Raw genomic sequence first — 9,876 nt, 5'->3', positions numbered from 1 at the left:
TCTAAATGTATTTTCACTTAGAGTTAAGCACGTTAAGTGCCCTCAAGGCTTACAAAAATAAACGGAATTTTCTTAAAATATGTATATAGACAAGCTTAATATAATCAAACAGTCTTTCAGATCCCTCGAATTAGCGAATGCTTACTTGTCCCTCTAAAAGTGCAATGTATACACACAGACCGACTTTGAGACTATTGGAGATCAACCCTCATAGTTTTTCATCGATGCGAACCTATCCGTTAGCAGCAGCTTTCTCCTCCTGCGTTTATAACGTGAAAGGTACAGATAACAAATTTACTGCTTTCCACGCCTTCCTTACATCTTCGAATAAAGCCTGTACGCCCCTTAATTCAGCTCCCACTGCTAGATACTGATAGAAAATACTATTACAGGGTTGTCTATCAAATATAGATCCTATTTTCGCCTCCAGGAGGTCCTAAAATTAGGCGTGAAATCGCTTCCGGAATGGAAAGGCTGGATAAATCACGTCCCACGAAAAAAACATCAGGGTGCCCGTTTACAAAAAAAAATTCACCAACTACCGTGAAATAGATTACTACTACTACTACCCTACTATCAAAGTTTATTGCTATGAGTGAGTTCCATTTTGAAGTAATATCATCACCATTATGCCAAACACCACTTAAGAAGGGCAAGAACCTTCATGCCCCCGCCGGCTGCTCTCGTATCTAATTTCACCGTTTGCGGTCTTTTGTCGCCCTTTTGTTGCACAGGGTGAAGAGTTACAATAATTTTTATAAAGATTCAGCAATGTTGTGACAAATTACGATAATATTCAAGTGTGTCTGTGTGTGTGTGTGTGTGTGTGTGTGTGTGTGTGTGTGTGTGTGTGTGTGTGTGTGTGTCTCACTACAGTCGTTTTCAAAATACGTGCGTCTGATGTTCAAGGTACCTAAAGCGGAAGAGCGTATCATAAGCACTTCAATCAACCCACTCCTTTCAGATCATAGTGTTTCAAATCTATCATCTCCCCTATTGTAGGGACCCAAAAGAAAATCCTGATAGACTGGTGGTATTATGACCAATCAAAAAGGATTCTCTTATGAAATATCTTGCATTTCTGAATAGTTTAAATATCGTTTTGTCAAAAAAACTTGGTAAAAGTTTATAGTTAAGTGGACATTAGCACATCAACAAGAAAATCAGCGTAACGATTTTTTTCGCGTGGACGAAACGCACACCCGAACACAATGCATGTTTAAAACGAGAAAAGCGGGTGACTACATTCAAAGATACACACCTGTATATTAGATCTCTGCGAAAATAGCATCACAAGCGATACAAACGTTTCTATAAACAAGGATCACTACAATTTCTCTAAAACCCAATAGCAAACCAGTGAAAATGATTATTTTAAAAGTCCATGACCCAAACAGTATTCTTGTCGAGTGCTGCACGGTCTTCTCTCTTGAAATGAATAAACAACATCGAGTAAAAGGTCAAAATAAGGGAAGGGTTACATCTAAGCAACAATGTCTGCTACAATCTATAAATGAATGCATGAATGATGGCCGAGTCACGAAAGCTGGTACATTTACTGCGTAGACATTCAACGCAACGAAGCGTTAATTTCTTGATAAGTCTTCTAAGCTCACTTACGGTTGTTAGATTGTGCACCTCTAAACAATCAATCCTTAAATCAGTTATTTGTAATCCGGCGTATGGTAACAGGTGAAACACGGTGGTTTTATTATGATTTGAATTGAAGATTACTTGTGCACTGCTCCACCCAATCCGGCATTGGCCAGAATAAGCGAGCATTCTGGATTCACATTGCCACTGCCGTGGTTCTAAGTTTACATCTACAATTATGCCAATAGAGATACTATTGCGTCATCATTCGTTGGGCTCGGCGATACTGGTAGTAGTTGAGTCTGATGTTAGTTGTTCTTGCAGTGAGGCCGTTGATAGCACTAGTGTGTATTACCTAGGAGAAGACTCGAGCCGTCGGTGATGGCATCAGCTGTTTAGTGAATTACGCAGACAGTCCCACAGCTCTACTGTGTCGTTGGTATTGTTACTAGAAAATATTTTTCTAGCTGCGAGATAGGCCACTACTCCTGGCCGCTAGTAAACCTATTTAAGAGCGTTAGTTGACGCTGCATGGCTGTATCATATCCTGTTAAGTACCTGTAGAATAACAAAAGTAATGACGCCAATGACAGCTAGCCAGCGACAACAACAAAGACTACGCCGTCACAGATTGCAATGGTAGCATTTTCACCGTCACGCTGTTGCTGCATCAACGGTAGTTTTATTTGAGGAAGTATATAGAAAGAGGGAAAAAAAAAAAAGACGGAAATGGGGTTTGGAAATATCTGTGACGGAGAAGACGACAATGTCAAAAACTACGAAGAAGCAGAGAGTACGAAAAACAAGCGACACTGCGGCATCGCCACAGTGTTTCCGCTGCGGGGCTCTTTTGGCTTGGGGTATCTGGTAATGTCTGCGGATACCAGAGAAAAAAAATCGATATTGCAGAAACAGCTGAACGCTAACTGACGGTATCCCGTTAGTTAAGTATTCTTTCTCGTCAGCCTGACTACCGATGCTGTGCTTAGGATCAGAAGGGAGAGCAAAAAGGTTCTGCTCGTCAGTGAATTTCGTCACTTATTATTGTGGTTATCTTCGCACAAGAAGATTTCGTTCTTCGAAGAAGAACGATATGAAGAACAATCGTGATGGCGAGAATGGCTTCGATAGCAATAACAATGGTAATAATATTTCGAAATTCTAATTAAGTAAGTATGAGGCCTATTCTCGTCGCTGTTTTTTGCGCCATGCAAAAAACGGTCGTTTCCATGGGCTTCACTCATAAACATGACGACCTGCTGCTTCATCAGTATAAACACGACAAGGTCTTGCCTAATTAACTGCTCGGACACCGATTAGTAATAGTATGATAGTTCGAAGTGAACTTTTAACTAAAATTTACTTCGTTCTGTCTGTGAAACTTCTGATAGTATTGATAAGTCAAAGACACTTGCGTAATATTTGGTATTGACAAATAGGTTTTCGTATTTCTAATAATTTCAGACTCGCTTCGAAATGTTAAAAGGGCATAGACCTCAGCTGAGTAGTGCTCAACTTGAGACACAGCATGCAGTGCAAAGTTTAAACGTTCAGACGAAGTTTATTGCATATAGTCGAAGTACACTAACGTTAGTGTATAGGCCGGATTTGGATGATTAAGCTTTCTAAATTGAGCTAATCTTAATTTTCTTTTGCTACTTTTCAAGTTGTCTGAAGGCGTGTTTAAATACCTTGAACGCATAACGAAAACGACATTATGTTTACTGCAAGCGAATACTTTTCGTTCGGATAGTTAGGACCTCGCTCAGGATGTAATTCCACTTGATGCCTCAGATCAAATGCTTCCCTACAAAAGTCATTTTTTTAGTTTCCTATGACCTTTTTTGATAATGCGGAAAATAGACGGGTTGGCAACAATGGCCGAAAGAGGCGTCCGTGAAGCCGGCATCTTTTGCTTATCGTAATCACTTCCACTCGGCTTATGAATGACAGAAGTTTCATTCATCGACCGATTTTCAGATTGCTGCTTCCAGTTTGAATAGCTGATTCTGAAGGCTATGCAATATGGATCCCAGCGGTCATACAGCTATGTAGAGCGTGGCCTCGGCTATAATCTGGGCTCAAAGGATTTCTTGTCTAAGGCCTGTCAGAATTTGTTCAGTTGACAAGGCCACATGAGGTCAAATATCGTGGTACGACATGATCGTCTTCTGTGGTTTTTCTGCTTTTCTAGGGCTTTCATATTGTCGCCTTTTCTATTCAGTTTGACATTTCGAGTCAAATCGCAGTCTGGTTTCATCATCATTTCACTGCTGTTCAGAAACATATAGCAGAGCATCCCCCTAAAATCCCATCAGAATCTTTGAGTTGTCGATGTAAGATTTGATCTGGAATCTTACTATACTTTATAATGCTGTGTATTATTGTCGTTGTTGAATATTCGTTTTCTTATTTTTCTACCGCGTGAAAAATTGCATGCCCAAGCTATTGGTATAACACTGCCACTGGATCTACATGAAACTTGCCTGTAAGCAGGCAATCGTAAATAGTACATTATTGTTATCTTACGCGATCTGCCTTCATGGCGGCTATCTGTGCTTTAAGTCTATAAATTCCTACTTGTATGGCGTTCAACAACGGTTTGGAAAACCCTCTTAAATACCAATCGTGTTTCCAATCCAACAGACAATTCTCATTGTCTATTTTTTTTTTTTAACGAAGAAGTGCTGAAAATTATTAGCTGTTGGTTTATGATTTAATCGTACAGAAAACTACTATTAAAGAAACCGGACCAGGTGCAAACAGTACAGCAAACGCTGGATAGATGGTTCAGAAACGGGGCGTTCCAAGTACAATAATGCGCGTAAGTGAGGTGTACACGTCTAAAGGTTGCTTAATTTACTTCCTGGCCAACTTAATGAGCTTAATTAACGTTTTCATTTTAAACAATTTTATCTATACTTTCCCCCTGACACAACATTGTCGCGGAGATTAGGGTGGCAACTGTTTTGGAACGGACCGCTAGGAACGAAAGTGGGCGTCGTTTGTACATCTATGATAGTATAATAACCGCTTATGTGTGCGGTAATAGTGTGAACCGCTTCGTCACTATCCCATACAAAAGAACTTATTTGAATAGGTGTAATCCCATGAACTTTCATAAATCACAAATGCAATACTGTATAATTGCTCATTTATCTGTCTGAACTTCTTGGCACCCTTTATAACAGAGTCAAATGCGCACACCGTTTTTCTAACAAGATAAATATTAGGTCTTAATTAATCTTGTAAACAAGCTTAACTTTGGAACCTTCCCGAAGTTAACCCACTGTCGTTAGGCCGCAGCAGTCAGCAAACGGTCATGCTGCGAACCTGAATACGTAATAAAGTTAACGGATAGCGCATGCAAAGCGGTCTATTAGTATAGCGTACAGCCTTCTGATTTCTAGACCTCCATTAATCTTATCATCAGTTAAAATTAACAAGTTTTTCAACTACAATACTGTTAAATGTAATGTGCTGCATAAACCCATAAGGCATAATACATTATTCACTACTGCCAAAAAGAAAAATTTCAGTTATTTATCGTCGGCTAAAAAAACGTTCGATGTAGCCCAAGTTTCGGTCACATCGTTATTTGGAAGTCGACACTTGCTGGGACATTGTAAAATTCTCCGAGTGAACAATTTTGCACTCCCTGAGGTGTGAGACAATCATTAAGATGAAACTTTTGCATATGGATCGAGGGTGTCGCCCCTGTACCTATGCCCGCTTACATTTGACTACTTAACGATCATATCCTTACCTATCGGTTGCTTGTATAAAAAAAAATAGGACTGTCTATAGTATTGTGAAAGAAACGTACTCGCCCCCCTAACTTGTCGTACAATACCTTGGATCGTGACATAAATCGTTTTTAGCCAAAACCTTAGTTTTTAATCTAAATATATGTTGGTCCGACAACATATCTTCTTTTAATACTCAAGAACACGCACAACTTTACAATAACCCCTCGGATATTCTCCGCAATAAACAATATTTTCTATTACAATATCAGTAGATTGTCGTTTAGATCGAAACAAACGTTTCCATCCAAATGTAGGTTCTACCAGACTCTCCTCTTGCCCAATCCGATTTCACGCAAAAATATTTAATCAAATGACAATTACCTGCCGGCAGATCACACCCGATAAAATTATTTCAAGCCATCAGCTAAATAATTTTCAAATAGAGGACAACCGTTTCAAATTGTATATAATAGGCACTTTTACTGAATCGAACCGACTGCGCTTCAACAAGCCGCCGTCCTGAGACGGTTGTCCAAAATCAGAGCCTACTCGAGCTGTGGCCTTAGGGTAGCAACATTTGAAGTAAAGATGTGTGAAACATTTGCCTCAAACGATGCTCACCGCGCACTGCAGCCTCGATAGCCATACCAATAAATTTCTGGGCGACGCGAGATGATTAATCCAGTTCCAGTTAAATCAAGTATGCCTCATCATTCTTGTGCATCTGGGTGCAACGAAGCCCCATAAAGAACATGGATTTTTTCGATAACGAAAATGTATATAGCCGAGCCCCTGAGGGTGGCAAACAAAAAGCAACAACCAATTACAGTTCCCGGCATACAAATAAGAAATTAGTTTGTGATGTGTAAAAGCTGTATTGATGCAGAACCGATTAATCTTATCAAATCCTCCAAAACTATTGTTTTTTGCAAGCACCACCGATTGTCAAGTGACTGATGACGACGATCGTAGTAGTGGTACTCGTTACCATGTGTTGTTGCTTTGTTTCTATAAACGGCTGTAGCCCCGGACGTCGCGTATTACAGGCCATACAAGTGTACCTTGCTCAGATACTGCCACCAACGAGGGCCATCTAATATCATAGCGAATTGGCGAATATCTAGATTCGGACATAAGGCGGCAAAGAGTCAGCCCCTTGGCAGGTAGTTTTCCCGAAAACTATTAAAAATCTAGAAATCGTTTAATGGTTCAAAGCTCTATGCAATAGGCGCGCAATTTTATTGCTATCGGCTTTTAACTCTTGTGTTAAAATTGGAGAGATCCTTAAAAAATTGTTCCACTGAAACACCGATAAAAATGTATTTCTAACATAACACACACAGAAATTATTTGATTTCTAAATGTAATGTACGATCTGAGACTGCATCTCTGGTGTTTTATAGTACGCAATTGGTCTCTCAATTTCTGCTAGAAGATTCGACACCAGGTGGCAAACAATGTCAATATTGCACCCAGTGTTTTTGCCATCTGGGGCTTTAAAATAGTAACGACAGCTGTTGCTAGGCGTTCAGGGTGTGAACGGTGCCCACCCGACCCGAACAATGTTCCATCTTTAAATTTTATTTTCCGTCTTGGGCGGTTTACGTCAACAATATAGCTTACATTAACCATGAAATAAAAAAAAAAAAACAATAAATCTAGCCACGCGATACTTTCCTCTACAGGTGATCAGTGTAGGTCTATGTTCTACGTCAGGGCAGATTCCTTGCAACATCGACATTCTTATGACGTTTCGATAAGGACGTGTGCTTGCTTGAGAATACGAATACATTTATATTTACGTACATGTAAGAACAAAGTGGTACTTATCTGAAACTTGGCTTGTTCTGTTCAGACAGTTAAGCAGATTAACTGAATATGGCCACATTGTTCATCGATTTAATACAGAAACAATCGTTTCGCTAATGCACCAGCGTCGTACGTATACGGATCGTATACTGAGCGATTCCTAATGTAGAAGCTGCGAAAGTCTTTTGCTTAGCGTTAAGTGAGCCACGTTCTACGCGTTCACATTATTCCAAGCACTTATTATTATTATTATTTTTTTTCTTCTCAAATTCAAACACGCGTACGGAACGAGTTGGATTGAGTCAGATTTCAATAACGACTCCATTGTTCTTCAAGGCCATAGTTTCTATTTAAGTTGTAAAGTAGCAGTTTCAGCGTTCCACAAAGAAACAGACGAGCCTACGAAATCACTTTCAGGTACAAGGGTATCGTATTATCTGACAGTTGGTACTCAGTCCGTAGTAAACCGAGTTTCTAAGCAATTTGCATTTTCACTGATTATAAAAACGAATTCTGTTTTGTGTAAAAAACCGGCAAAATAAAAGGAGCCAAAATGTGTTGCCTGCTATCGGACAGTGGCCAACGGCGGCTCCAAAAACCTTGGAACAATGCCTGCTCCAAATATTTACCAAGAACTGTACAACTATCTAAGCACCATTGTTATTTCGTCATTTCCCTAGTGTAAGTTAAATAACCGTCACATAAAATCATTTTACACTAAGTAAAAAAAGGTCGCGATCGAATGGAAAAGCTAGCAGCATCACAACGATACGCTTCACCATGAGAATACTTACTACAGGCTAACGTTATGGCAACCGTTGTTCCTAATTGTCAATCATTTACTAATGTTTTAAACTGACATTGCTGTCCTTAGCGTCAACTGTTTCTTGCGAAAATGTGTTTCTCAACTTGTAGCAGATAGGCGCCATTGTAAGCCAACATAATACAGCATACAAATTTAAATTTGTTTGTAAAAAAAAACAAACTTGGACTACTAGAAAGATTTTTTGTGCACTTTAATACAGTGCCAAAAATTTGTCGCGTTAATTTTACATAGAGTAACTTCATCATGAAAGTAAATATAACCATAGTTGAAGGAAGTTAGTACATTTTTTTAATCAGCTAATCATTGCGCATTGATCCTGAACATTTTCAACAAGCGCAAAACACTTGTCCAAACAGGGTCAGAGTAAGTTCAACAAACACACACAGTAATTAACAAGTAATATTAACTTCACATAAATATGCTACAAATATAAAAGCACTTTGGCAAATATAGAAGAAATTTTGTTCTATACTATCGTTTTCTCCTTCGATAGTGTAATACCCCTCATGGGTTACAGTGCAAAATAGGTCGGCAGTGAAATCATTTAGGCTCTAAGGAGTTTATATGACGACTGTACCACGAAGGTAATGGCGATACGATGTCAGATCAGTACTTCAGACGATATAGTCGATCACTCGAAAGGACGGCGGAAACCTCTAAACATCGGCCTTAGTTTTGCTCGACTCGTGTTCTTATAGTACGAGACAAAAGATTGCGGATAGTCGCCAACAATCCTCAGGTAGTTACTGTAGTTGCTGAATAGCAACATCTTAGCCATCGCGTGATGCGTGTGAACAAAAAAAATACCAACATATATCAAAAACTGGATAAACGTTGGCAACCAATAAAAGCGCTGTGCACGAAAATCCGTAATGCCTTTGTATAGATATAGTGTGAACTAGAGGAAGCGTACCACTCCGTGATCTAATGTAGACATATAAGCATCAGCTTCTCTTAAGGCCGCCCTCTGTTTAAATTTATCAGTGATTATACGGCACCGTGAGACGCGCTTATCGAACTACTGAATCAAAAAAATGTTCTTACGCTTTTATTAAAAATAAGCAAAGTATGTTTTGGCTGAAAAAATCATGATTAGTTCTCTATGTGAGCCCCGCCACTTTCCATAACGCGCCGCCCCTCATCTCGATTCCGCACCTTTCTCTTTTAAGCAGTTTCTGGCAAAGGAAGGTGTCTACATAAAAATTCTGAAGCTTATAATAGCAACTCCGAGGAAAATGAGATAGGGATCGATAGCATGGCAAGAACTTCCCTCTTCTTAGACCACAAGCCTCGGGCAGGGAGATCATTTCTGCTCGTATTGTACTTGACACTTCTGAAGCGTCTGAAAACAGCGAAATCTGAGAGTCTAGAAATTTTGTAAAGGTCATTTTGAACGTTGATAGAGGTAAGTGTGTCCAAAATTAGCATGCGTTAACTAGATCTGACAAAAGTTAACTGAGTCTGACAAAAGTGATGATGGTGAAGCATTTCGATGTAGCGTATATTCACTTCTCACTCGAATGAATACGACTTGGGAAAAGGACTTCGTCGAAATAGACGCAGAGTTATACAGGTCTAGAAATACGTTCCTCCATACATGGATGTCACTAAAAATTAGAATAAAGCAACTAAATAATTTTTATATGTGCAATGCAGAGAGCAGAGAGTGATAACACCACGATCCGTAATCGAAGCATGCGATCCTGCTAAGGAACGAAGCTCGTTAATTACCGTGCTAATTAATGGAGCCTATGGTTCCTGATCCTTCTGGAATTGTTTACGAGAACAATGTTTTTTTTATGCAAAACATTACTGTGCAGTATTTTTTGTGATCTATCTGATGAATATAGGTACATTTTACTAGCTGTCCTTGCGATAGCTATTCGTCTTCGTCGTGGC

This window comes from Varroa jacobsoni, unplaced genomic scaffold (assembly GCF_002532875.2).
Source record: "Varroa jacobsoni isolate VJ856 unplaced genomic scaffold, vjacob_1.0 scaffold_121, whole genome shotgun sequence".
NCBI classification, from domain to species: domain Eukaryota; kingdom Metazoa; phylum Arthropoda; class Arachnida; order Mesostigmata; family Varroidae; genus Varroa; species Varroa jacobsoni.
Note: the sequence above shows the minus strand (reverse complement) of the source record.